This window comes from Oncorhynchus kisutch, unplaced genomic scaffold (assembly GCF_002021735.2).
Source record: "Oncorhynchus kisutch isolate 150728-3 unplaced genomic scaffold, Okis_V2 scaffold1554, whole genome shotgun sequence".
In the NCBI taxonomy this organism is placed as follows: Eukaryota; Metazoa; Chordata; class Actinopteri; order Salmoniformes; family Salmonidae; genus Oncorhynchus; species Oncorhynchus kisutch.
This window is the reverse complement of record NW_022263499.1, coordinates 19720-45611: the sequence shown is the minus strand read 5'-3', so window position 1 is coordinate 45611 and position 25892 is coordinate 19720. Positions and strand designations below refer to the sequence as shown.

The 25892-nt window shown below is 40.4% G+C and overlaps 33 non-coding genes across 33 annotated transcripts; all 33 read right to left on the bottom strand.

The window, feature by feature from the left end:
- Positions 1–300: 300 nt before the first annotated feature.
- Positions 301–372, bottom strand: trnae-uuc (transfer RNA glutamic acid (anticodon UUC)). The gene has a single exon. It is a non-coding gene; the product is annotated as a tRNA-Glu (tRNA).
- Positions 373–582: 210 nt separating this feature from the next.
- trnar-acg (transfer RNA arginine (anticodon ACG)) lies at positions 583–655 on the bottom strand. The gene has a single exon. It is a non-coding gene; the product is annotated as a tRNA-Arg (tRNA).
- Positions 656–1639: 984 nt separating this feature from the next.
- On the bottom strand, positions 1640–1711 carry trnae-uuc (transfer RNA glutamic acid (anticodon UUC)). Its single transcript has one exon. It is a non-coding gene; the product is annotated as a tRNA-Glu (tRNA).
- Positions 1712–1921: 210 nt separating this feature from the next.
- Positions 1922–1994, bottom strand: trnar-acg (transfer RNA arginine (anticodon ACG)). The gene has a single exon. It is a non-coding gene; the product is annotated as a tRNA-Arg (tRNA).
- A 984-nt stretch (positions 1995–2978) lies between these two features.
- On the bottom strand, positions 2979–3050 carry trnae-uuc (transfer RNA glutamic acid (anticodon UUC)). Its single transcript has one exon. It is a non-coding gene; the product is annotated as a tRNA-Glu (tRNA).
- A 210-nt stretch (positions 3051–3260) lies between these two features.
- On the bottom strand, positions 3261–3333 carry trnar-acg (transfer RNA arginine (anticodon ACG)). Its single transcript has one exon. It is a non-coding gene; the product is annotated as a tRNA-Arg (tRNA).
- Positions 3334–4318: 985 nt separating this feature from the next.
- On the bottom strand, positions 4319–4390 carry trnae-uuc (transfer RNA glutamic acid (anticodon UUC)). Its single transcript has one exon. It is a non-coding gene; the product is annotated as a tRNA-Glu (tRNA).
- Positions 4391–4601: 211 nt separating this feature from the next.
- trnar-acg (transfer RNA arginine (anticodon ACG)) lies at positions 4602–4674 on the bottom strand. The gene has a single exon. It is a non-coding gene; the product is annotated as a tRNA-Arg (tRNA).
- A 985-nt stretch (positions 4675–5659) lies between these two features.
- trnae-uuc (transfer RNA glutamic acid (anticodon UUC)) lies at positions 5660–5731 on the bottom strand. Its single transcript has one exon. It is a non-coding gene; the product is annotated as a tRNA-Glu (tRNA).
- A 210-nt stretch (positions 5732–5941) lies between these two features.
- trnar-acg (transfer RNA arginine (anticodon ACG)) lies at positions 5942–6014 on the bottom strand. The gene has a single exon. It is a non-coding gene; the product is annotated as a tRNA-Arg (tRNA).
- A 984-nt stretch (positions 6015–6998) lies between these two features.
- trnae-uuc (transfer RNA glutamic acid (anticodon UUC)) lies at positions 6999–7070 on the bottom strand. The gene has a single exon. It is a non-coding gene; the product is annotated as a tRNA-Glu (tRNA).
- Positions 7071–7280: 210 nt separating this feature from the next.
- Positions 7281–7353, bottom strand: trnar-acg (transfer RNA arginine (anticodon ACG)). The gene has a single exon. It is a non-coding gene; the product is annotated as a tRNA-Arg (tRNA).
- Positions 7354–8338: 985 nt separating this feature from the next.
- On the bottom strand, positions 8339–8410 carry trnae-uuc (transfer RNA glutamic acid (anticodon UUC)). The gene has a single exon. It is a non-coding gene; the product is annotated as a tRNA-Glu (tRNA).
- A 210-nt stretch (positions 8411–8620) lies between these two features.
- On the bottom strand, positions 8621–8693 carry trnar-acg (transfer RNA arginine (anticodon ACG)). Its single transcript has one exon. It is a non-coding gene; the product is annotated as a tRNA-Arg (tRNA).
- Positions 8694–9677: 984 nt separating this feature from the next.
- trnae-uuc (transfer RNA glutamic acid (anticodon UUC)) lies at positions 9678–9749 on the bottom strand. The gene has a single exon. It is a non-coding gene; the product is annotated as a tRNA-Glu (tRNA).
- Positions 9750–9959: 210 nt separating this feature from the next.
- On the bottom strand, positions 9960–10032 carry trnar-acg (transfer RNA arginine (anticodon ACG)). Its single transcript has one exon. It is a non-coding gene; the product is annotated as a tRNA-Arg (tRNA).
- A 985-nt stretch (positions 10033–11017) lies between these two features.
- Positions 11018–11089, bottom strand: trnae-uuc (transfer RNA glutamic acid (anticodon UUC)). Its single transcript has one exon. It is a non-coding gene; the product is annotated as a tRNA-Glu (tRNA).
- Positions 11090–11299: 210 nt separating this feature from the next.
- On the bottom strand, positions 11300–11372 carry trnar-acg (transfer RNA arginine (anticodon ACG)). The gene has a single exon. It is a non-coding gene; the product is annotated as a tRNA-Arg (tRNA).
- Positions 11373–15392: 4020 nt separating this feature from the next.
- On the bottom strand, positions 15393–15464 carry trnae-uuc (transfer RNA glutamic acid (anticodon UUC)). The gene has a single exon. It is a non-coding gene; the product is annotated as a tRNA-Glu (tRNA).
- Positions 15465–16731: 1267 nt separating this feature from the next.
- trnae-uuc (transfer RNA glutamic acid (anticodon UUC)) lies at positions 16732–16803 on the bottom strand. Its single transcript has one exon. It is a non-coding gene; the product is annotated as a tRNA-Glu (tRNA).
- A 210-nt stretch (positions 16804–17013) lies between these two features.
- Positions 17014–17086, bottom strand: trnar-acg (transfer RNA arginine (anticodon ACG)). Its single transcript has one exon. It is a non-coding gene; the product is annotated as a tRNA-Arg (tRNA).
- Positions 17087–18071: 985 nt separating this feature from the next.
- Positions 18072–18143, bottom strand: trnae-uuc (transfer RNA glutamic acid (anticodon UUC)). The gene has a single exon. It is a non-coding gene; the product is annotated as a tRNA-Glu (tRNA).
- Positions 18144–18748: 605 nt separating this feature from the next.
- On the bottom strand, positions 18749–18820 carry trnae-uuc (transfer RNA glutamic acid (anticodon UUC)). The gene has a single exon. It is a non-coding gene; the product is annotated as a tRNA-Glu (tRNA).
- Positions 18821–19030: 210 nt separating this feature from the next.
- On the bottom strand, positions 19031–19103 carry trnar-acg (transfer RNA arginine (anticodon ACG)). The gene has a single exon. It is a non-coding gene; the product is annotated as a tRNA-Arg (tRNA).
- A 985-nt stretch (positions 19104–20088) lies between these two features.
- On the bottom strand, positions 20089–20160 carry trnae-uuc (transfer RNA glutamic acid (anticodon UUC)). Its single transcript has one exon. It is a non-coding gene; the product is annotated as a tRNA-Glu (tRNA).
- Positions 20161–20763: 603 nt separating this feature from the next.
- Positions 20764–20835, bottom strand: trnae-uuc (transfer RNA glutamic acid (anticodon UUC)). The gene has a single exon. It is a non-coding gene; the product is annotated as a tRNA-Glu (tRNA).
- A 210-nt stretch (positions 20836–21045) lies between these two features.
- On the bottom strand, positions 21046–21118 carry trnar-acg (transfer RNA arginine (anticodon ACG)). The gene has a single exon. It is a non-coding gene; the product is annotated as a tRNA-Arg (tRNA).
- A 1223-nt stretch (positions 21119–22341) lies between these two features.
- trnae-uuc (transfer RNA glutamic acid (anticodon UUC)) lies at positions 22342–22413 on the bottom strand. Its single transcript has one exon. It is a non-coding gene; the product is annotated as a tRNA-Glu (tRNA).
- A 210-nt stretch (positions 22414–22623) lies between these two features.
- trnar-acg (transfer RNA arginine (anticodon ACG)) lies at positions 22624–22696 on the bottom strand. The gene has a single exon. It is a non-coding gene; the product is annotated as a tRNA-Arg (tRNA).
- Positions 22697–23680: 984 nt separating this feature from the next.
- Positions 23681–23752, bottom strand: trnae-uuc (transfer RNA glutamic acid (anticodon UUC)). Its single transcript has one exon. It is a non-coding gene; the product is annotated as a tRNA-Glu (tRNA).
- A 604-nt stretch (positions 23753–24356) lies between these two features.
- trnae-uuc (transfer RNA glutamic acid (anticodon UUC)) lies at positions 24357–24428 on the bottom strand. Its single transcript has one exon. It is a non-coding gene; the product is annotated as a tRNA-Glu (tRNA).
- A 210-nt stretch (positions 24429–24638) lies between these two features.
- On the bottom strand, positions 24639–24711 carry trnar-acg (transfer RNA arginine (anticodon ACG)). Its single transcript has one exon. It is a non-coding gene; the product is annotated as a tRNA-Arg (tRNA).
- A 984-nt stretch (positions 24712–25695) lies between these two features.
- On the bottom strand, positions 25696–25767 carry trnae-uuc (transfer RNA glutamic acid (anticodon UUC)). The gene has a single exon. It is a non-coding gene; the product is annotated as a tRNA-Glu (tRNA).
- Between the last annotated feature and the right edge of the window lie 125 nt (positions 25768–25892).

The window sequence follows — 25892 nt, the reverse complement described above, 5'->3', positions numbered from 1 at the left end:
GGTCACACCTAGGCCAGTATACACAGTCATAGTGTCTGTCAGCGACAAGGTTCCTTGGGATTTCTGTTACAGATGCATATCTTAATTTGATCTTCCTGTTGTCGCATGAATTTTACTGCAGAGCAAGAAATGCAGCAATGAAGTGTATTCAACGTTTAAAAAGCCTTGTATAATCTGAATCTACATAACATGTCACATTTCCTGTTGCTGAGGGAATATTGTTGTGTTGTGTGAAACTGCTGCCAGTTAAAATGCAGCATCTGTTGTTACACAACTGCGTACCTAATGACAAGATATTCTTTCCCATACCGGGAGTTGAACCCGGGCCACCTGGGTGAAAACCAGGAATCCTAACCGCTAGACCATATGGGAAGACACATACTTAAAATACACATCACAGACAAATCTTTAAATGTTGACATTATGCCTGTTGGATTTCAAAGCTCCATCATTTTTCTCAGAGATGATGGGGAATGTCCAGATGAAATCCGTCTAAAATGTGTTTGAAGTGAGAACAGCCAGAAGCACTGAAAGGTATACAGTATCATTCCCAGCTTGATTTCAATCAATTAAATAAAGTATTGAGCCAGCCAGGAGTCGAACCTAGAATCTTCTGATCCGTAGTCAGACACGTTATCCATTGCGCCACTGGCCCCACATCTAAGCTGAAGTCAGGTCACAGCTAGACCAGTGTACACAGTCATAGCGTCTGTCAACAACAAGGTTCCTTGGTTTTCTGTTTCAGATGCATATCTTAATTTGATCCTCCTGTTGTTCCATGAATTTTACTGCAGAGCAAGAAATGCAAACTTGAAGTGTATCAATGTTTAAAAAGTCTTGTAAATTATGAATCTACAAAACATGTCACATTTCCTGTTGCTTGGGGAATATTGTTGTGTTGTGTGATTCTGCTGCCATTTAAAATGTGGTATCTGTTCTTACACAAGTGCATCACAAATGACAAGATGTTCTTTCCCATACTGGGAGTTCAACCCGGGCGAAAACCAGGAATCCTAAACGCCAGACCATATGGGAAGACAGTTACTTAAAAAAAACATCACAGACAAATCCATAAACATTGAAATGATGCTTGTTGTAATTACAAGCTCCATCTTTTTTCTCAGAGATGTTTGGGAAAAGTCCCATATAAAATCAGTCTAAAATGTGTTTGAATCGAGAACTGCCAGACACAATGAAAAGTATACAGTATTTTTCCCAGCTTGATTTTGGTCAAATAAATCTAGTTTTGAACCAAACAGGAGTCAAATATTCAATCTTCCGACCTGTTATCAGACACGTTATCCATTGTGAAACTGGCCGCACGGCCAAGCTGAAGTCAGGTCACACCTAGGCCAGTATACACAGTCATAGTGTCTGTCAGCGACAAGGTTCCTTGGGATTTCTGTTACAGATGCATATCTTAATTTGATCTTCCTGTTGTCGCATGAATTTTACTGCAGAGCAAGAAATGCAGCAATGAAGTGTATTCAACGTTTAAAAAGCCTTGTATAATCTGAATCTACATAACATGTCACATTTCCTGTTGCTGAGGGAATATTGTTGTGTTGTGTGAAACTGCTGCCAGTTAAAATGCAGCATCTGTTGTTACACAACTGCGTACCTAATGACAAGATATTCTTTCCCATACCGGGAGTTGAACCCGGGCCACCTGGGTGAAAACCAGGAATCCTAACCGCTAGACCATATGGGAAGACACATACTTAAAATACACATCACAGACAAATCTTTAAATGTTGACATTATGCCTGTTGGATTTCAAAGCTCCATCATTTTTCTCAGAGATGATGGGGAATGTCCAGATGAAATCCGTCTAAAATGTGTTTGAAGTGAGAACAGCCAGAAGCACTGAAAGGTATACAGTATCATTCCCAGCTTGATTTCAATCAATTAAATAAAGTATTGAGCCAGCCAGGAGTCGAACCTAGAATCTTCTGATCCGTAGTCAGACACGTTATCCATTGCGCCACTGGCCCCACATCTAAGCTGAAGTCAGGTCACAGCTAGACCAGTGTACACAGTCATAGCGTCTGTCAACAACAAGGTTCCTTGGTTTTCTGTTTCAGATGCATATCTTAATTTGATCCTCCTGTTGTTCCATGAATTTTACTGCAGAGCAAGAAATGCAAACTTGAAGTGTATCAATGTTTAAAAAGTCTTGTAAATTATGAATCTACAAAACATGTCACATTTCCTGTTGCTTGGGGAATATTGTTGTGTTGTGTGATTCTGCTGCCATTTAAAATGTGGTATCTGTTCTTACACAAGTGCATCACAAATGACAAGATGTTCTTTCCCATACTGGGAGTTCAACCCGGGCGAAAACCAGGAATCCTAAACGCCAGACCATATGGGAAGACAGTTACTTAAAAAAAACATCACAGACAAATCCATAAACATTGAAATGATGCTTGTTGTAATTACAAGCTCCATCTTTTTTCTCAGAGATGTTGGGGAAAAGTCCCATATAAAATCAGTCTAAAATGTGTTTGAATCGAGAACTGCCAGACACAATGAAAAGTATACAGTATTTTTCCCAGCTTGATTTTGGTCAAATAAATCTAGTTTTGAACCAAACAGGAGTCAAATATTCAATCTTCCGACCTGTTATCAGACACGTTATCCATTGTGAAACTGGCCGCACGGCCAAGCTGAAGTCAGGTCACACCTAGGCCAGTATACACAGTCATAGTGTCTGTCAGCGACAAGGTTCCTTGGGATTTCTGTTACAGATGCATATCTTAATTTGATCTTCCTGTTGTCGCATGAATTTTACTGCAGAGCAAGAAATGCAGCAATGAAGTGTATTCAACGTTTAAAAAGCCTTGTATAATCTGAATCTACATAACATGTCACATTTCCTGTTGCTGAGGGAATATTGTTGTGTTGTGTGAAACTGCTGCCAGTTAAAATGCAGCATCTGTTGTTACACAACTGCGTACCTAATGACAAGATATTCTTTCCCATACCGGGAGTTGAACCCGGGCCACCTGGGTGAAAACCAGGAATCCTAACCGCTAGACCATATGGGAAGACACATACTTAAAATACACATCACAGACAAATCTTTAAATGTTGACATTATGCCTGTTGGATTTCAAAGCTCCATCATTTTTCTCAGAGATGATGGGGAATGTCCAGATGAAATCCGTCTAAAATGTGTTTGAAGTGAGAACAGCCAGAAGCACTGAAAGGTATACAGTATCATTCCCAGCTTGATTTCAATCAATTAAATAAAGTATTGAGCCAGCCAGGAGTCGAACCTAGAATCTTCTGATCCGTAGTCAGACACGTTATCCATTGCGCCACTGGCCCCACATCTAAGCTGAAGTCAGGTCACAGCTAGACCAGTGTACACAGTCATAGCGTCTGTCAACAACAAGGTTCCTTGGTTTTCTGTTTCAGATGCATATCTTAATTTGATCCTCCTGTTGTTCCATGAATTTTACTGCAGAGCAAGAAATGCAAACTTGAAGTGTATCAATGTTTAAAAAGTCTTGTAAATTATGAATCTACAAAACATGTCACATTTCCTGTTGCTTGGGGAATATTGTTGTGTTGTGTGATTCTGCTGCCATTTAAAATGTGGTATCTGTTCTTACACAAGTGCATCACAAATGACAAGATGTTCTTTCCCATACTGGGAGTTCAACCCGGGCGAAAACCAGGAATCCTAAACGCCAGACCATATGGGAAGACAGTTACTTAAAAAAAACATCACAGACAAATCCATAAACATTGAAATGATGCTTGTTGTAATTACAAGCTCCATCTTTTTTCTCAGAGATGTTTGGGAAAAGTCCCATATAAAATCAGTCTAAAATGTGTTTGAATCGAGAACTGCCAGACACAATGAAAAGTATACAGTATTTTTCCCAGCTTGATTTTGGTCAAATAAATCTAGTTTTGAACCAAACAGGAGTCAAATATTCAATCTTCCTGACCTGTTATCAGACACGTTATCCATTGTGAAACTGGCCGCACGGCCAAGCTGAAGTCAGGTCACACCTAGGCCAGTATACACAGTCATAGTGTCTGTCAGCGACAAGGTTCCTTGGGATTTCTGTTACAGATGCATATCTTAATTTGATCTTCCTGTTGTCGCATGAATTTTACTGCAGAGCAAGAAATGCAGCAATGAAGTGTATTCAACGTTTAAAAAGCCTTGTATAATCTGAATCTACATAACATGTCACATTTCCTGTTGCTGAGGGAATATTGTTGTGTTGTGTGAAACTGCTGCCAGTTAAAATGCAGCATCTGTTGTTACACAACTGCGTACCTAATGACAAGATATTCTTTCCCATACCGGGAGTTGAACCCGGGCCACCTGGGTGAAAACCAGGAATCCTAACCGCTAGACCATATGGGAAGACACATACTTAAAATACACATCACAGACAAATCTTTAAATGTTGACATTATGCCTGTTGGATTTCAAAGCTCCATCATTTTTTCTCAGAGATGATGGGGAATGTCCAGATGAAATCCGTCTAAAATGTGTTTGAAGTGAGAACAGCCAGAAGCACTGAAAGGTATACAGTATCATTCCCAGCTTGATTTCAATCAATTAAATAAAGTATTGAGCCAGCCAGGAGTCGAACCTAGAATCTTCTGATCCGTAGTCAGACACGTTATCCATTGCGCCACTGGCCCCACATCTAAGCTGAAGTCAGGTCACAGCTAGACCAGTGTACACAGTCATAGCGTCTGTCAACAACAAGGTTCCTTGGTTTTCTGTTTCAGATGCATATCTTAATTTGATCCTCCTGTTGTTACATGAATTTTACTGCAGAGCAAGAAATGCAAACTTGAAGTGTATCAATGTTTAAAAAGTCTTGTAAATTATGAATCTACAAAACATGTCACATTTCCTGTTGCTTGGGGAATATTGTTGTGTTGTGTGATTCTGCTGCCATTTAAAATGTGGTATCTGTTCTTACACAAGTGCATCACAAATGACAAGATGTTCTTTCCCATACTGGGAGTTCAACCCGGGCGAAAACCAGGAATCCTAAACGCCAGACCATATGGGAAGACAGTTACTTAAAAAAAACATCACAGACAAATCCATAAACATTGAAATGATGCTTGTTGTAATTACAAGCTCCATCTTTTTTCTCAGAGATGTTGGGGAAAAGTCCCATATAAAATCAGTCTAAAATGTGTTTGAATCGAGAACTGCCAGACACAATGAAAAGTATACAGTATTTTTCCCAGCTTGATTTTGGTCAAATAAATCTAGTTTTGAACCAAACAGGAGTCAAATATTCAATCTTCCTGACCTGTTATCAGACACGTTATCCATTGTGAAACTGGCCGCACGGCCAAGCTGAAGTCAGGTCACACCTAGGCCAGTATACACAGTCATAGTGTCTGTCAGCGACAAGGTTCCTTGGGATTTCTGTTACAGATGCATATCTTAATTTGATCTTCCTGTTGTCGCATGAATTTTACTGCAGAGCAAGAAATGCAGCAATGAAGTGTATTCAACGTTTAAAAAGCCTTGTATAATCTGAATCTACATAACATGTCACATTTCCTGTTGCTGAGGGAATATTGTTGTGTTGTGTGAAACTGCTGCCAGTTAAAATGCAGCATCTGTTGTTACACAACTGCGTACCTAATGACAAGATATTCTTTCCCATACCGGGAGTTGAACCCGGGCCACCTGGGTGAAAACCAGGAATCCTAACCGCTAGACCATATGGGAAGACACATACTTAAAATACACATCACAGACAAATCTTTAAATGTTGACATTATGCCTGTTGGATTTCAAAGCTCCATCATTTTTCTCAGAGATGATGGGGAATGTCCAGATGAAATCCGTCTAAAATGTGTTTGAAGTGAGAACAGCCAGAAGCACTGAAAGGTATACAGTATCATTCCCAGCTTGATTTCAATCAATTAAATAAAGTATTGAGCCAGCCAGGAGTCGAACCTAGAATCTTCTGATCCGTAGTCAGACACGTTATCCATTGCGCCACTGGCCCCACATCTAAGCTGAAGTCAGGTCACAGCTAGACCAGTGTACACAGTCATAGCGTCTGTCAACAACAAGGTTCCTTGGTTTTCTGTTTCAGATGCATATCTTAATTTGATCCTCCTGTTGTTCCATGAATTTTACTGCAGAGCAAGAAATGCAAACTTGAAGTGTATCAATGTTTAAAAAGTCTTGTAAATTATGAATCTACAAAACATGTCACATTTCCTGTTGCTTGGGGAATATTGTTGTGTTGTGTGATTCTGCTGCCATTTAAAATGTGGTATCTGTTCTTACACAAGTGCATCACAAATGACAAGATGTTCTTTCCCATACTGGGAGTTCAACCCGGGCGAAAACCAGGAATCCTAAACGCCAGACCATATGGGAAGACAGTTACTTAAAAAAAACATCACAGACAAATCCATAAACATTGAAATGATGCTTGTTGTAATTACAAGCTCCATCTTTTTTCTCAGAGATGTTTGGGAAAAGTCCCATATAAAATCAGTCTAAAATGTGTTTGAATCGAGAACTGCCAGACACAATGAAAAGTATACAGTATTTTTCCCAGCTTGATTTTGGTCAAATAAATCTAGTTTTGAACCAAACAGGAGTCAAATATTCAATCTTCCGACCTGTTATCAGACACGTTATCCATTGTGAAACTGGCCGCACGGCCAAGCTGAAGTCAGGTCACACCTAGGCCAGTATACACAGTCATAGTGTCTGTCAGCGACAAGGTTCCTTGGGATTTCTGTTACAGATGCATATCTTAATTTGATCTTCCTGTTGTCGCATGAATTTTACTGCAGAGCAAGAAATGCAGCAATGAAGTGTATTCAACGTTTAAAAAGCCTTGTATAATCTGAATCTACATAACATGTCACATTTCCTGTTGCTGAGGGAATATTGTTGTGTTGTGTGAAACTGCTGCCAGTTAAAATGCAGCATCTGTTGTTACACAACTGCGTACCTAATGACAAGATATTCTTTCCCATACCGGGAGTTGAACCCAGGCCACCTGGGTGAAAACCAGGAATCCTAACCGCTAGACCATATGGGAAGACACATACTTAAAATACACATCACAGACAAATCTTTAAATGTTGACATTATGCCTGTTGGATTTCAAAGCTCCATCATTTTTCTCAGAGATGATGGGGAATGTCCAGATGAAATCCGTCTAAAATGTGTTTGAAGTGAGAACAGCCAGAAGCACTGAAAGGTATACAGTATCATTCCCAGCTTGATTTCAATCAATTAAATAAAGTATTGAGCCAGCCAGGAGTCGAACCTAGAATCTTCTGATCCGTAGTCAGACACGTTATCCATTGCGCCACTGGCCCCACATCTAAGCTGAAGTCAGGTCACAGCTAGACCAGTGTACACAGTCATAGCGTCTGTCAACAACAAGGTTCCTTGGTTTTCTGTTTCAGATGCATATCTTAATTTGATCCTCCTGTTGTTCCATGAATTTTACTGCAGAGCAAGAAATGCAAACTTGAAGTGTATCAATGTTTAAAAAGTCTTGTAAATTATGAATCTACAAAACATGTCACATTTCCTGTTGCTTGGGGAATATTGTTGTGTTGTGTGATTCTGCTGCCATTTAAAATGTGGTATCTGTTCTTACACAAGTGCATCACAAATGACAAGATGTTCTTTCCCATACTGGGAGTTCAACCCGGGCGAAAACCAGGAATCCTAAACGCCAGACCATATGGGAAGACAGTTACTTAAAAAAAACATCACAGACAAATCCATAAACATTGAAATGATGCTTGTTGTAATTACAAGCTCCATCTTTTTTCTCAGAGATGTTTGGGAAAAGTCCCATATAAAATCAGTCTAAAATGTGTTTGAATCGAGAACTGCCAGACACAATGAAAAGTATACAGTATTTTTCCCAGCTTGATTTTGGTCAAATAAATCTAGTTTTGAACCAAACAGGAGTCAAATATTCAATCTTCCGACCTGTTATCAGACACGTTATCCATTGTGAAACTGGCCGCACGGCCAAGCTGAAGTCAGGTCACACCTAGGCCAGTATACACAGTCATAGTGTCTGTCAGCGACAAGGTTCCTTGGGATTTCTGTTACAGATGCATATCTTAATTTGATCTTCCTGTTGTCGCATGAATTTTACTGCAGAGCAAGAAATGCAGCAATGAAGTGTATTCAACGTTTAAAAAGCCTTGTATAATCTGAATCTACATAACATGTCACATTTCCTGTTGCTGAGGGAATATTGTTGTGTTGTGTGAAACTGCTGCCAGTTAAAATGCCTGCATCTGTTGTTACACAACTGCGTACCTAATGACAAGATATTCTTTCCCATACCGGGAGTTGAACCCGGGCCACCTGGGTGAAAACCAGGAATCCTAACCGCTAGACCATATGGGAAGACACATACTTAAAATACACATCACAGACAAATCTTTAAATGTTGACATTATGCCTGTTGGATTTCAAAGCTCCATCATTTTTCTCAGAGATGATGGGGAATGTCCAGATGAAATCCGTCTAAAATGTGTTTGTAGTGAGAACAGCCAGAAGCACTGAAAGGTATACAGTATCATTCCCAGCTTGTTTTCAATCAATTAAATAAAGTATTGAGCCAGCCAGGAGTCGAACCTAGAATCTTCTGATCCGTAGTCAGACACGTTATCCATTACGCCACTGGCCCCACATCTAAGCTGAAGTCAGGTCACAGCTAGACCAGTGTACACAGTCATAGCGTCTGTCAACAACAAGGTTCCTTGGTTTTCTGTTTCAGATGCATATCTTAATTTGATCCTCCTGTTGTTCCATGAATTTTACTGCAGAGCAAGAAATGCAAACTTGAAGTGTATCAATGTTTAAAAAGTCTTGTAAATTATGAATCTACAAAATATGTCACATTTCCTGTTGCTTGGGGAATATTGTTGTGTTGTGTGATTCTGCTGCCATTTAAAATGTGGTATCTGTTCTTACACAAGTGCATCACAAATGACAAGATGTTCTTTCCCATACTGGGAGTTCAACCCGGGCGAAAACCAGGAATCCTAAACGCCAGACCATATGGGAAGACAGTTACTTAAAAAAAACATCACAGACAAATCCATAAACATTGAAATGATGCTTGTTGTAATTACAAGCTCCATCTTTTTTCTCAGAGATGTTTGGGAAAAGTCCCATATAAAATCAGTCTAAAATGTGTTTGAATCGAGAACTGCCAGACACAATGAAAAGTATACAGTATTTTTCCCAGCTTGATTTTGGTCAAATAAATCTAGTTTTGAACCAAACAGGAGTCAAATATTCAATCTTCCGACCTGTTATCAGACACGTTATCCATTGTGAAACTGGCCGCACGGCCAAGCTGAAGTCAGGTCACACCTAGGCCAGTATACACAGTCATAGTGTCTGTCAGCGACAAGGTTCCTTGGGATTTCTGTTACAGATGCATATCTTAATTTGATCTTCCTGTTGTCGCATGAATTTTACTGCAGAGCAAGAAATGCAGCAATGAAGTGTATTCAACGTTTAAAAAGCCTTGTATAATCTGAATCTACATAACATGTCACATTTCCTGTTGCTGAGGGAATATTGTTGTGTTGTGTGAAACTGCTGCCAGTTAAAATGCAGCATCTGTTGTTACACAACTGCGTACCTAATGACAAGATATTCTTTCCCATACCGGGAGTTGAACCCGGGCCACCTGGGTGAAAACCAGGAATCCTAACCGCTAGACCATATGGGAAGACACATACTTAAAATACACATCACAGACAAATCTTTAAATGTTGACATTATGCCTGTTGGATTTCAAAGCTCCATCATTTTTCTCAGAGATGATGGGGAATGTCCAGATGAAATCCGTCTAAAATGTGTTTGAAGTGAGAACAGCCAGAAGCACTGAAAGGTATACAGTATCATTCCCAGCTTGATTTCAATCAATTAAATAAAGTATTGAGCCAGCCAGGAGTCGAACCTAGAATCTTCTGATCCGTAGTCAGACACGTTATCCATTGCGCCACTGGCCCCACATCTAAGCTGAAGTCAGGTCACAGCTAGACCAGTGTACACAGTCATAGCGTCTGTCAACAACAAGGTTCCTTGGTTTTCTGTTTCAGATGCATATCTTAATTTGATCCTCCTGTTGTTCCATGAATTTTACTGCAGAGCAAGAAATGCAAACTTGAAGTGTATCAATGTTTAAAAAGTCTTGTAAATTATGAATCTACAAAACATGTCACATTTCCTGTTGCTTGGGGAATATTGTTGTGTTGTGTGTTTCTGCTGCCATTTAAAATGTGGTATCTGTTCTTACACAAGTGCATCACAAATGACAAGATGTTCTTTCCCATACTGGGAGTTCAACCCGGGCGAAAACCAGGAATCCTAAACGCCAGACCGATATGGGAAGACAGTTACTTAAAAAAAACATCACAGACAAATCCATAAACATTGAAATGATGCTTGTTGTAATTACAAGCTCCATCTTTTTTCTCAGAGATGTTTGGGAAAAGTCCCATATAAAATCAGTCTAAAATGTGTTTGAATCGAGAACTGCCAGACACAATGAAAAGTATACAGTATTTTTCCCAGCTTGATTTTGGTCAAATAAATCTAGTTTTGAACCAAACAGGAGTCAAATATTCAATCTTCCGACCTGTTATCAGACACGTTATCCATTGTGAAACTGGCCGCACGGCCAAGCTGAAGTCAGGTCACACCTAGGCCAGTATACACAGTCATAGTGTCTGTCAGCGACAAGGTTCCTTGGGATTTCTGTTACAGATGCATATCTTAATTTGATCTTCCTGTTGTCGCATGAATTTTACTGCAGAGCAAGAAATGCAGCAATGAAGTGTATTCAACGTTTAAAAAGCCTTGTATAATCTGAATCTACATAACATGTCACATTTCCTGTTGCTGAGGGAATATTGTTGTGTTGTGTGAAACTGCTGCCAGTTAAAATGCAGCATCTGTTGTTACACAACTGCGTACCTAATGACAAGATATTCTTTCCCATACCGGGAGTTGAACCCGAGCCACCTGGGTGAAAACCAGGAATCCTAACCGCTAGACCATATGGGAAGACACATACTTAAAATACACATCACAGACAAATCTTTAAATGTTGACATTATGCCTGTTGGATTTCAAAGCTCCATCATTTTTCTCAGAGATGATGGGGAATGTCCAGATGAAATCCGTCTAAAATGTGTTTGAAGTGAGAACAGCCAGAAGCACTGAAAGGTATACAGTATCATTCCCAGCTTGATTTCAATCAATTAAATAAAGTATTGAGCCAGCCAGGAGACGAACCTAGAATCTTCTGATCCGTAGTCAGACACGTTATCCATTGCGCCACTGGCCCCACATCTAAGCTGAAGTCAGGTCACAGCTAGACCAGTGTACACAGTCATAGCGTCTGTCAACAACAAGGTTCCTTGGTTTTCTGTTTCAGATGCATATCTTAATTTGATCCTCCTGTTGTTCCATGAATTTTACTGCAGAGCAAGAAATGCAAACTTGAAGTGTATCAATGTTTAAAAAGTCTTGTAAATTATGAATCTACAAAACATGTCACATTTCCTGTTGCTTGGGGAATATTGTTGTGTTGTGTGTTTCTGCTGCCATTTAAAATGTGGTATCTGTTCTTACACAAGTGCATCACAAATGACAAGATGTTCTTTCCCATACTGGGAGTTCAACACGGGCGAAAACCAGGAATCCTAAACGCCAGACCATATGGGAAGACAGTTACTTAAAAAAAACATCACAGACAAATCCATAAACATTGAAATGATGCTTGTTGTAATTACAAGCTCCATCTTTTTTCTCAGAGATGTTTGGGAAAAGTCCCATATAAAATCAGTCTAAAATGTGTTTGAATCGAGAACTGCCAGACACAATGAAAAGTATACAGTATTTTCCCCAGCTTGATTTTGGTCAAATAAATCTAGTTTTGAACCAAACAGGAGTCAAATACTCAATCTTCTGACCTGTTATCAAATCAAATTTATTTATATAGCCCTTCGTACATCAGCTGATATCCCAAAGTGCTGTACAGAAACCCAGCCCAAAACCCCAAACAGCAAGCAATGCAGGTGTAAAAGCACGGTGGCTAGGAAAAACTCCCTAGAAAGGCCAATACCTAGGAAGAAACCTAGAGAGGAACCAGGCTATGTGGGGTGGCCAGTCCTCTTCTGGCTGTGCCGGGTGGAGATTATAACAGAACATGGTCAAGATGTTCAATGTTCATAAATGACCAGCATGGTCGAATAATAATAAGGCAGAACAGTTGAAACTAGAGCAGCAGCACAGTCAGGTGGAGGTTGAAACTGGAGCAGCAGCATGGCCAGGTAGACTGGGGACAGCAAGGAGTCATCATGTCAGGTAGTCCTGTGGCATGGTCCTAGGGCTCAGGTCAGTTGAAACTGGAACAGCAGCATGGCCAGGTGGACTGGGGACAGCAAGGAGTCATCATGTCAGGTAGTCCTGGGGCATGGTCCTAGGGCTCAGGTCCTCCGAGAGAGAGAAAGAAAGAGAGAAGGAGAGAATTAGAGAACGCACACTTAGATTCACACAGGACACCGAATAGGACAGGAGAAGTACTCCAGATATAACAAACTGACCCCAGCCCCCCGACACATAAACTACTGCAGCATAAATACTGGAGGCTGAGACAGGAGGGGTCAGGAGACACTGTGGCCCCATCCGAGGACACCCCCGGACAGGGCCAAACAGGAAGGATATAACCCCACCCACTTTGCCAAAGCACAGCCCCCACACCACTAGAGGGATATCTTCAACCACCAACTTACCATCCTGAGACAAGGCTGAGTATAGCCCACAAAGATCTCCGCCACGGCACAACCCAAGGGGGGGGGGGGGCGCCAACCCAGACAGGATGACCACAACAGTGAATCAACCCACTCAGGTGACGCACCCCCTCCAGGGACGGCATGAGAGAGCCCCAGCAAGCCAGTGACTCAGCCCCTGTAATAGGGTTAGAGGCAGAGAATCCCAGTGGAAAGAGGGGAACCGGCCAGGCAGAGACAGCAAGGGCGGTTCGTTGCTCCAGAGCCTTTCCGTTCACCTTCCCACTCCTGGGCCAGACTACACTCAATCATATGACCCACTGAAGAGATGAGTCTTCAGTAAAGACTTAAAGGTTGAGACCGAGTTTGCGTCTCTGACATGGGTAGGCAGACCGTTCCATAAAAATGGAGCTCTATAGGAGAAAGCCCTGCCTCCAGCTGTTTGCTTAGAAATTCTAGGGACAATTAGGAGGCCTGCGTCTTGTGACCGTAGCGTACGTATAGGTATGTACGGCAGGACCAAATCAGAGAGATAGGTAGGAGCAAGCCCATGTAATGCTTTGTAGGTTAGCAGTAAAACCTTGAAATCAGCCCTTGCTTTGACAGGAAGCCAGTGTAGAGAGGCTAGCACTGGAGTAATATGATCAAATTTTTTGGTTCTAGTCAGGATTCTAGCAGCCGTATTTAGCACTAACTGAAGTTTATTTAGTGCTTTATCCGGGTAGCCGGAAAATAGAGCATTGCAGTAGTCTAACCTAGAAGTGACAAAAGCATGGATTAATTTTTCTGCATCATTTTTGGACAGAAAGTTTCTGATTTTTGCAATGTTACGTAGATGGAAAAAAGCTGTCCTCGAAATGGTCTTGATATGTTCTTCAAAAGAGAGATCAGGGTCCAGAGTAACGCCGAGGTCCTTCACAGTTTTATTTGAGACGACTGTACAACCATTAAGATTAATTGTCAGATTCAACAGAAGATCTCTTTGTTTCTTGGGACCTAGAACAAGCATCTCTGTTTTGTCCGAGTTTAATAGTAGAAAGTTTGCAGCCATCCACTTCCTTATGTCTGAAACACATGCTTCTAGCGAGGGCAATTTTGGGGCTTCACCATGTTTCATTGAAATGAACAGCTGTGTGTCATCCGCATAGCAGTGAAAGTTTACATTATGTTTTCGAATAACATCCCCAAGAGGTAAAATATATAGTGAAAACAATAGTGGTCCTAAAACGGAACCTTGAGGAACACCGAAATTTACAGTTGATTTGTCAGAGGACAAACCATTCACAGAGACAAACTGATATCTTTCCGACAGATAAGATCTAAACCAGGCCAGAACATGTCCGTGTAGACCAATTTGGGTTTCCAATCTCTCCAAAAGCTTATATTCGTCGCCAGACCCACTGGCTCCAGGTCATCTACAAGTCTATGCTAGGTAAAGCTCCGCCTTATCTCAGCTCACTGGTCACGATGGCAACACCCATCCGTAGCACGCGCTCCAGCAGGTGTATCTCACTGATCATCCCTAAAGCCAACACCTCATTTGGCCGCCTTTCGTTCCAGTACTCTGCTGCCTGTGACTGGAACGAATTGCAAAAATCGCTGAAGTTGGAGACTTTCATCTCCCTCACCAACTTCAAACATCAGCTATCTGAGCAGCTAACCGATCGCTGCAGCTGTACATAGTCTATTGGTAAATAGCCCACCCTTTTCACCTACCTCATCCCCATACTGTTTTTATTTATTTACTTTTCTGCTCTTCTGCACACCAATATCTCTACCTGTACATGACCATCTGATCTTTTATCACTCCAGTGTTAATCTGCAAAATTGTAATTATTTGCCTACCTCCTCATGCCTTTTGCACACATTGTATATAGACCCCCCCTTTGTTTTCTACTGTGTTATTGACTTGTTAATTGTTTACTCCATGTGTAACTCTTTGTTGTATGCTCACACTGCTATGCTTTATCTTGGCCAGGTCGCAGTTGCAAATGAGAACTTGTTCTCAACTAGCCTACCTGGTTAAATAAAGGTGAAATAAAAAAATAAAAAAAGAATGTGGTGATCGATGGTATCAAAAGCAGCACTAAGGTCTAGGAGCACGAGGACAGATGCAAAGCCTCGGTACGATGCCATTAAAATGTCATTTACCACCTTCACAAGTGCCGTCTCAGTGCTATGATGGGGTCTAAAACCAGACTGAAGCATTTCGTATACATTGTATCAGACAAGTTATCCATTGCGCAACTGGCCTCACAGCCAAGCTGAAGTCAGGTCACACCTAGGCCAGTATACACAGTCATAGTGTCTGTCAGCGACAAGGTTCTTTGGGATTTCTGTTACAGATGCATATCTTAATTTGATCCTCCTGTTGTTACATTAATTTTACTGCAGAGCAAGAAATGCAGCCATGAAGTGTATTCAAAGTTTAAAAAGCCTTGTATAATTTGTATCTACATAACATGTCACATTTCCTGCAGCTGAGGGAATATTGTTGTGTTGTGTGAAACTGCTGCCAGTTAAAATTCAGCATCTGTTGTTACACAAGTGCGTACCTAACTACAATATATTCTTTCCCATATCGGGAGTTGAACCCGGGACACCTGGGTGAAAACCAGGAATCCTAACCACTAGACCACATGGGAAGACAAATACTTAAAGTACACATCACAGACAAATCTTTAAATGTTGACATTATGCCTGTTGGATTTAAAAGCTCCATCTTTTTTCTCAGAGATGATGGGGAATGTCCAGATGAAATCCGTCTAAAATGTTTTTGAAGTGAGAACAGCCAGAAGCACTGAAATGTATACAGTATCATTCCCAGCTTGATTTCAATCAATTAAATAAAGTATTGAGCCAGCCATGAGTAGAACCTAGAATCTTCTGATCCGTAGTCAGACACGTTATCCATTGCGCCACTGGCCCCACATCTAAGCTGAAGTCAGGTCACAGCTAGACCAGTGTACACAGTCATAGCGTCTGTCAACAACAAGGTTCCTTGGTTTTCTGTTTCAGATGCATATCTTAATTTGATCCTCCTGTTGTTCCATGAATTTTACTGCAGAGCAAGAAATGCAAACTTGAAGTGTATCAATGTTTAAAAAGTCTTGTAAATTATGAATCTACAAAACATGTCACATTTCCTGTTGCTTGGGGAATATTGTTGTGTTGTGTGATTCTGCTGCCATTTAAAATGTGGTATCTGTTCTTACACAAGTGCATCACAAATGACAAGATGTTCTTTCCCATACTGGGAGTTCAACCCGGGCGAAAACCAGGAATCCTAAACGCCAGACCATATGGGAAGACAGTTACTTAAAAAAAACATCACAGACAAATCCATAAACATTGAAATGATGCTTGTTGTAATTACAAGCTCCCTCTTTTTTCTCAGAGATGTTGGGGAAAAGTCCCATATGAAATAGGGCTAAAATGTGTTTGAATCGAGAACTGCCAGACACAATGAAAAGTATACAGTATTTTTCCCAGCTTGATTTTGGTCAAATAAATCTAGTTTTGAACCAAACAGGAGTCAAATATTCAATCTTCTGACCTGTTATCAGACACGTTATCCATTGCACAACTGGCCGCACGGCCAAGCTGAAGTCAGGTCACACCTAGGCCAGTATACACAGTCATAGTGTCTGTCAGCGACAAGGTTCCTTGGTATTTCTGTTACAGATGCATATCTTAATTTGATCCTCCTGTTGTTACATGAATTTTACTGCAGAGCAAGAAATGCAGCCATGAAGTGTATTCAACATTTAAAAAGGCTTGTATAATTTGAATCTACATAACATGTCACATTTCCTGTTGCTGAGGGAATATTGTTGTGTTGTGTGAAACTGCTGCCAGTTAAAATGCAGCATCTGTTGTTACACAAGTGCGTACCTAACAACAAGATATTCTTTCCCATACCGGGAGTTGAACCCCGGCCACCTGGGTGAAATCCAGGAATCCTAACCGCTAGACCATATGGGAAGACACATACTTAAAATACACATCACAGACAAATCTTTAAATGTTGACATTATGCCTGTTGGATTTAAAAGCTCCATCTTTTTTCTCAGAGATGATGGGGATTGTCCCGATGAAATCCGTCTAAAATGTGTTTGAAGTGAGAACAGCCAGAAGCACTGAAAGGTATACAGTATCATTCCCAGCTTGATTTCAATCAATTAAATAAAGTATTGAGCCAGCCAGGAGTCGAACCTAGAATCTTCTGATCCGTAGTCAGACACATTATCCATTGCGCCACTGGCCCCCCGTCTAATCTGAAGTTAGGTCACAGCTAGACCAGTGTACACAGTCATAGCGTCTGTCAACAACAAGGTTCCTTGGTTTTCTGTTTCAGATGCATATCTTAATTTGATCCTCCTGTTGTTACATGAATTTTACTGCAGAGCAAGAAATGCAAACTTGAAGTGTATCAATGTTTAAAAAGTCTTGTAAATTATGAATCTACAAAACATGTCACATTTCCTGTTGCTTGGGGAATATTGTTGTGTTGTGTGATTCTGCAGCCATTTAAAATGTGGTATCTGTTCTTACACAAGTGCATCACAAATGACAAGATGTTCTTTCCCATACTGGGAGTTCAACCCTGGGCGAAAACCAGGAATCCTAAACGCCAGACCATATGGGAAGACAGTTACTTAAAAAAAACATCACAGACAAATCCATAAACATTGAAATGATGCTTGTTGTAATTACAAGCTCCATCTTTTTTCTCAGAGATGTTGGGGAAAAGTCCCATATAAAATCAGTCTAAAGTGTGTTTGAATCGAGAACTGCCAGACACAATGAAAAGTATACAGTATTTTTCCCAGCTTGATTTTGGTCAAATAAATCTAGTTTTGAACCAAACAGCAGTCAAATATTCAATCTTCTGACATGTTATCAGACACGTTATCCATTGTGCAACTGGCCGCACGGCCAAGCTGAAGTCAGGTCACACCTAGGCCAGTATACACAGTCATAGTGTCTGTCAGCGACAAGGTTCCTTGGGATTTCTGTTACAGATGCATATCTTAATTTGATCTTCTTGTTGTCGCATGAATTTTACTGCAGAGCAAGAAATGCCGCAATGATGTGTATTCAACGTTTAAAAAGCCTTGTATAATCCGAATCTACATAACATGTCACATTTCCTGTTGCTGAGGGAATATTGTTGTGTTGTGTGAAACTGCTGCCAGTTAAAATGCAGCATCTGTTGTTACACAACTGCATACCTAATGACAAGATATTCTTTCCAATACCGGGAGTTGAACCCAGGCCACCTGGGTGAAAACCAGGAATCCTAACCGCTAGACCATATGGGAAGACACATACTGAAAATACACATCACAGACAAATCCATAAACATTGAAATGATGCTTGTTGTAATTACAAGCTCCATCTTTTTTCCCAGAGATGTTGGGGAAAAGTCCCATATAAAATCAGTCTAAAATGTGTTTGAATCGAGAACTGCCAGACACAATGAAAAGTATACAGTATTTTTCCCAGCTTGATATTGGTCAAATAAATCTAGTTTTGAACCAAACAGGAATCAAATATTCAATCTTCTGACCTGTTATCAGACACGTTATCCATTGTGCAACTGGCCGCACGGACAAGCTGAAGTCAGGTCACACCTAGGCCAGTATACACAGTCATAGTGTCTGTCAGCGACAAGGTTCCTTGGGATTTCTGTTACAGATGCATATCTTAATTTGATCTTCCTGTTGTCGCATGAATTTTACTGCAGAGCAAGAAATGCAGCCATGAAGTGTATTCAACGTTTAAAAAGCCTTGTAATAATTTGAATCTACATAACATGTCACATTTCCTGTTGCTGAGGGAATATTGTTGTGTTGTGTGAAACTGCTGCCAGTTAAAATGCAGCATCTGTTGTTACACAACTGCGTACCTAATGACAAGATATTCTTTCCCATACCGGGAGTTGAACCCGGGCCACCTGGGTGAAAACCAGGAATCCTAACCGCTAGACCATATGGGAAGACACATACTTAAAATACACATCACAGACAAATCTTTAAATGTTGACATTATGCCTGTTGGATTTCAAAGCTCCATCATTTTTCTCAGAGATGATGGGGAATGTCCAGATGAAATCCGTCTAAAATGTGTTTGAAGTGAGAACAGCCAGAAGCACTGAAAGGTATACAGTATCATTCCCAGCTTGATTTCAATCAATTAAATAAAGTATTGAGCCAGCCAGGAGTCGAACCTAGAATCTTCTGATCCGTAGTCAGACACGTTATCCATTGCGCCACTGGCCCCACAGTCTAAGCTGAAGTCAGGTCACAGCTAGACCAGTGTACACAGTCATAGCGTCTGTCAACAACAAGGTTCCTTGGTTTTCTGTTTCAGATGCATATCTTAATTTGATCCTCCTGTTGTTACATGAATTTTACTGCAGAGCAAGAAATGCAAACTTGAAGTGTATCAATGTTTAAAAAGTCTTGTAAATTATGAATCTACAAAACATGTCACATTTCCTGTTGCTTGGGGAATATTGTTGTGTTGTGTGATTCTGCTGCCATTTAAAATGTGGTATCTGTTCTTACACAAGTGCATCACAAATGACAAGATGTTCTTTCCCATACTGGGAGTTCAACCCGGGCGAAAACCAGGAATCCTAAACGCCAGACCATATGGGAAGACAGTTACTTAAAAAAAACATCACAGACAAATCCATAAACATTGAAATGATGCTTGTTGTAATTACAAGCTCCATCTTTTTTCTCAGAGATGTTGGGGAAAAGTCCCATATAAAATCAGTCTAAAATGTGTTTGAATCGAGAACTGCCAGACACAATGAAAAGTATACAGTATTTTTCCCAGCTTGATTTTGGTCAAATAAATCTAGTTTTGAACCAAACAGGAGTCAAATATTCAATCTTCTGACCTGTTATCAGACACGTTATCCATTGTGCAACTGGCCGCACGGCCAAGCTGAAGTCAGGTCACACCTAGGCCAGTATACACAGTCATAGTGTCTGTCAGCGACAAGGTTCCTTGGGATTTCTGTTACAGATGCATATCTTAATTTGATCTTCCTGTTGTCGCATGAATTTTACTGCAGAGCAAGAAATGCAGCAATGAAGTGTATTCAACGTTTAAAAAGCCTTGTATAATCTGAATCTACATAACATGTCACATTTCCTGTTGCTGAGGGAATATTGTTGTGTTGTGTGAAACTGCTGCCAGTTAAAATGCAGCATCTGTTGTTAGACAACTGCGTACCTAATGACAAGATATTCTTTCCCATACCGGGAGTTGAACCCGGGCCACCTGGGTGAAAACCAGGAATCCTAACCGCTAGACCATATGGGAAGACACATACTGAAAATACACATCACAGACAAATCCATAAACATTGAAATGATGCTTGTTGTAATTACAAGCTCCATCTTTTTTCTCAGAGATGTTGGGGAAAAGTCCCATATAAAATCAGTCTAAAATGTGTTTGAATCGAGAACTGCCAGACACAATGAAAAGTATACAGTATTTTTCCCAGCTTGATTTGGTCAAATAAATCTAGTTTTGAACCAAACAGGAGTCAAATATTCAATCTTCTGACCTGTTATCAGACACGTTATCCATTGTGCAACTGGCCGCACGGCCAAGCTGAAGTCAGGTCACACCTAGGCCAGTATACACAGTCATAGTGTCTGTCAGCGACAAGGTTCCTTGGGATTTCTGTTACAGATGCATATCTTAATTTGATCTTCCTGTTGTCGCATGAATTTTACTGCAGAGCAAGAAATGCAGCCATGAAGTGTATTCAACGTTTAAAAAGCCTTGTATAATTTGAATCTACATAACATGTCACATTTCCTGTTGCTGAGGGAATATTGTTGTGTTGTGTGAAACTGCTGCCAGTTAAAATGCAGCATCTGTTGTTACACAACTGCGTACCTAATGACAAGATATTCTTTCCCATACCGGGAGTTGAACCCGGGCCACCTGGGTGAAAACCAGGAATCCTAACCGCTAGACCATATGGGAAGACACATACTTAAAATACACATCACAGACAAATCTTTAAATGTTGACATTATGCCTGTTGGATTTCAAAGCTCCATCATTTTTCTCAGAGATGATGGGGAATGTCCAGATGAAATCCGTCTAAAATGTGTTTGAAGTGAGAACAGCCAGAAGCACTGAAAGGTATACAGTATCATTCCCAGCTTGATTTCAATCAATTAAATAAAGTATTGAGCCAGCCAGGAGTCGAACCTAGAATCTTCTGATCCGTAGTCAGACACGTTATCCATTGCGCCACTGGCCCCACATCTAAGCTGAAGTCAGGTCACAGCTAGACCAGTGTACACAGTCATAGCGTCTGTCAACAACAAGGTTCCTTGGTTTTCTGTTTCAGATGCATATCTTAATTTGATCCTCCTGTTGTTACATGAATTTTACTGCAGAGCAAGAAATGCAAACTTGAAGTGTATCAATGTTTAAAAAGTCTTGTAAATTATGAATCTACAAAACATGTCACATTTCCTGTTGCTTGGGGAATATTGTTGTGTTGTGTGATTCTGCTGCCATTTAAAATGTGGTATCTGTTCTTACACAAGTGCATCACAAATGACAAGATGTTCTTTCCCATACTGGGAGTTCAACCCGGGCGAAAACCAGGAATCCTAAACGCCAGACCATATGGGAAGACAGTTACTTAAAAAAAACATCACAGACAAATCCATAAACATTGAAATGATGCTTGTTGTAATTACAAGCTCCATCTTTTTTCTCAGAGATGTTTGGGAAAAGTCCCATATAAAATCAGTCTAAAATGTGTTTGAATCGAGAACTGCCAGACACAATGAAAAGTATACAGTATTTTCCCAGCTTGATTTTGGTCAAATAAATCTAGTTTTGAACCAAACAGGAGTCAAATATTCAATCTTCCGACCTGTTATCAGACACGTTATCCATTGTGAAACTGGCCGCACGGCCAAGCTGAAGTCAGGTCACACCTAGGCCAGTATACACAGTCATAGTGTCTGTCAGCGACAAGGTTCCTTGGGATTTCTGTTACAGATGCATATCTTAATTTGATCTATCCTGTTGTCGCATGAATTTTACTGCAGAGCAAGAAATGCAGCATGAAGTGTATTCAACGTTTAAAAAAGCCTTGTATAATTTGAATCTACATAACATGTCACATTTCCTGTTGCTGAGGGGAATATTGTTGTGTTGTGTGAAAACTGCTGCAGTTAAAATGCAGCATCTGTTGTTACACAAATGCAGCGACAAGGTTCCTTGGGATTTCTGTTACAGATGCATATCTTAATTTGATCTTCCTGTTGTCGCATGAATTTTACTGCAGAGCAAGAAATGCAGCCATGAAGTGTATTCAACGTTTAAAAAGCCTTGTATAATTTGAATCTACATAACATGTCACATTTCCTGTTGCTGAGGGAATATTGTTGTGTTGTGTGAAACTGCTGCCAGTTAAAATGCAGCATCTGTTGTTACACAACTGCGTACCTAATGACAAGATATTCTTTCCCATACCGGGAGTTGAACCCGGGCCACCTGGGTGAAAACCAGGAATCCTAACCGCTAGACCATATGGGAAGACACATACTTAAAATACACATCACAGACAAATCTTTAAATGTTGACATTATGCCTGTTGGATTTCAAAGCTCCATCATTTTTCTCAGAGATGATGGGGAATGTCCAGATGAAATCCGTCTAAAATGTGTTTGAAGTGAGAACAGCCAGAAGCACTGAAAGGTATACAGTATCATTCCCAGCTTGATTTCAATCAATTAAATAAAGTATTGAGCCAGCCAGGAGTCGAACCTAGAATCTTCTGATCCGTAGTCAGACACGTTATCCATTGCGCCACTGGCCCCACATCTAAGCTGAAGTCAGGTCACAGCTAGACCAGTGTACACAGTCATAGCGTCTGTCAACAACAAGGTTCCTTGGTTTTCTGTTTCAGATGCATATCTTAATTTGATCCTCCTGTTGTTACATGAATTTTACTGCAGAGCAAGAAATGCAAACTTGAAGTGTATCAATGTTTAAAAAGTCTTGTAAATTATGAATCTACAAAACATGTCACATTTCCTGTTGCTTGGGGAATATTGTTGTGTTGTGTGATTCTGCTGCCATTTAAAATGTGGTATCTGTTCTTACACAAGTGCATCACAAATGACAAGATGTTCTTTCCCATACTGGGAGTTCAACCCGGGCGAAAACCAGGAATCCTAAACGCCAGACCATATGGGAAGACAGTTACTTAAAAAAAACATCACAGACAAATCCATAAACATTGAAATGATGCTTGTTGTAATTACAAGCTCCATCTTTTTTCTCAGAGATGTTTGGGAAAAGTCCCATATAAAATCAGTCTAAAATGTGTTTGAATCGAGAACTGCCAGACACAATGAAAAGTATACAGTATTTTTCCCAGCTTGATTTTGGTCAAATAAATCTAGTTTTGAACCAAACAGGAGTCAAATATTCAATCTTCCGACCTGTTATCAGACACGTTATCCATTGTGAAACTGGCCGCACGGCCAAGCTGAAGTCAGGTCACACCTAGGCCAGTATACACAGTCATAGTGTCTGTCAGCGACAAGGTTCCTTGGGATTTCTGTTACAGATGCATATCTTAATTTGATCTTCCTGTTGTCGCATGAATTTTACTGCAGAGCAAGAAATGCAGCAATGAAGTGTATTCAACGTTTAAAAAGCCTTGTATAATCTGAATCTACATAACATGTCACATTTCCTGTTGCTGAGGGAATATTGTTGTGTTGTGTGAAACTGCTGCCAGTTAAAATGCAGCATCTGTTGTTACACAACTGCGTACCTAATGACAAGATATTCTTTCCCATACCGGGAGTTGAACCCGGGCCACCTGGGTGAAAACCAGGAATCCTAACCGCTAGACCATATGGGAAGACACATACTGAAAATACACATCACAGACAAATCCATAAACATTGAAATGATGCTTGTTGTAATTACAAGCTCCATCTTTTTTCTCAGAGATGTTGGGGAAAAGTCCCATATAAAATCAGTCTAAAATGTGTTTGAATCGAGAACTGCCAGACACAATGAAAAGTATACAGTATTTTTCCCAGCTTGATTTTGGTCAAATAAATCTAGTTTTGAACCAAACAGGAGTCAAATATTCAATCTTCTGACCTGTTATCAGACACGTTATCCATTGTGCAACTGGCCGCACGGCCAAGCTGAAGTCAGGTCACACCTAGGCCAGTATACACAGTCATAGTGTCTGTCAGCGACAAGGTTCCTTGGGATTTCTGTTACAGATGCATATCTTAATTTGATCTTCCTGTTGTCGCATGAATTTTACTGCAGAGCAAGAAATGCAGCCATGAAGTGTATTCAACGTTTAAAAAGCCTTGTATAATTTGAATCTACATAACATGTCACATTTCCTGTTGCTGAGGGAATATTGTTGTGTTGTGTGAAACTGCTGCCAGTTAAAATGCAGCATCTGTTGTTACACAACTGCGTACCTAATGACAAGATATTCTTTCCCATACCGGGAGTTGAACCCGGGCCACCTGGGTGAAAACCAGGAATCCTAACCGCTAGACCATATGGGAAGACACATACTTAAAATACACATCACAGACAAATCTTTAAATGTTGACATTATGCCTGTTGGATTTCAAAGCTCCATCATTTTTCTCAGAGATGATGGGGAATGTCCAGATGAAATCCGTCTAAAATGTGTTTGAAGTGAGAACAGCCAGAAGCACTGAAAGGTATACAGTATCATTCCCAGCTTGATTTCAATCAATTAAATAAAGTATTGAGCCAGCCAGGAGTCGAACCTAGAATCTTCTGATCCGTAGTCAGACACGTTATCCATTGCGCCACTGGCCCCACATCTAAGCTGAAGTCAGGTCACAGCTAGACCAGTGTACACAGTCATAGCGTCTGTCAACAACAAGGTTCCTTGGTTTTCTGTTTCAGATGCATATCTTAATTTGATCCTCCTGTTGTTACATGAATTTTACTGCAGAGCAAGAAATGCAAACTTGAAGTGTATCAATGTTTAAAAAGTCTTGTAAATTATGAATCTACAAAACATGTCACATTTCCTGTTGCTTGGGGAATATTGTTGTGTTGTGTGATTCTGCTGCCATTTAAAATGTGGTATCTGTTCTTACACAAGTGCATCACAAATGACAAGATGTTCTTTCCCATACTGGGAGTTCAACCCGGGCGAAAACCAGGAATCCTAAACGCCAGACCATATGGGAAGACAGTTACTTAAAAAAAACATCACAGACAAATCCATAAACATTGAAATGATGCTTGTTGTAATTACAAGCTCCATCTTTTTTCTCAGAGATGTTGGGGAAAAGTCCCATATAAAATCAGTCTAAAATGTGTTTGAATCGAGAACTGCCAGACACAATGAAAAGTATACAGTATTTTTCCCAGCTTGATTTTGGTCAAATAAATCTAGTTTTGAACCAAACAGGAGTCAAATATTCAATCTTCTGACCTGTTATCAGACACGTTATCCATTGTGCAACTGGCCGCACGGCCAAGCTGAAGTCAGGTCACACCTAGGCCAGTATACACAGTCATAGTGTCTGTCAGCGACAAGGTTCCTTGGGATTTCTGTTACAGATGCATATCTTAATTTGATCTTCCTGTTGTCGCATGAATTTTACTGCAGAGCAAGAAATGCAGCCATGAAGTGTATTCAACGTTTAAAAAGCCTTGTATAATTTGAATCTACATAACATGTCACATTTCCTGTTGCTGAGGGAATATTGTTGTGTTGTGTGAAACTGCTGCCAGTTAAAATGCAGCATCTGTTGTTACACAACTGCGTACCTAATGACAAGATATTCTTTCCCATACCGGGAGTTGAACCCGGGCCACCTGGGTGAAAACCAGGAATCCTAACCGCTAGACCATATGGGAAGACACATACTTAAAATACACATCACAGACAAATCTTTAAATGTTGACATTATGCCTGTTGGATTTCAAAGCTCCATCATTTTTCTCAGAGATGATGGGGAATGTCCAGATGAAATCCGTCTAAA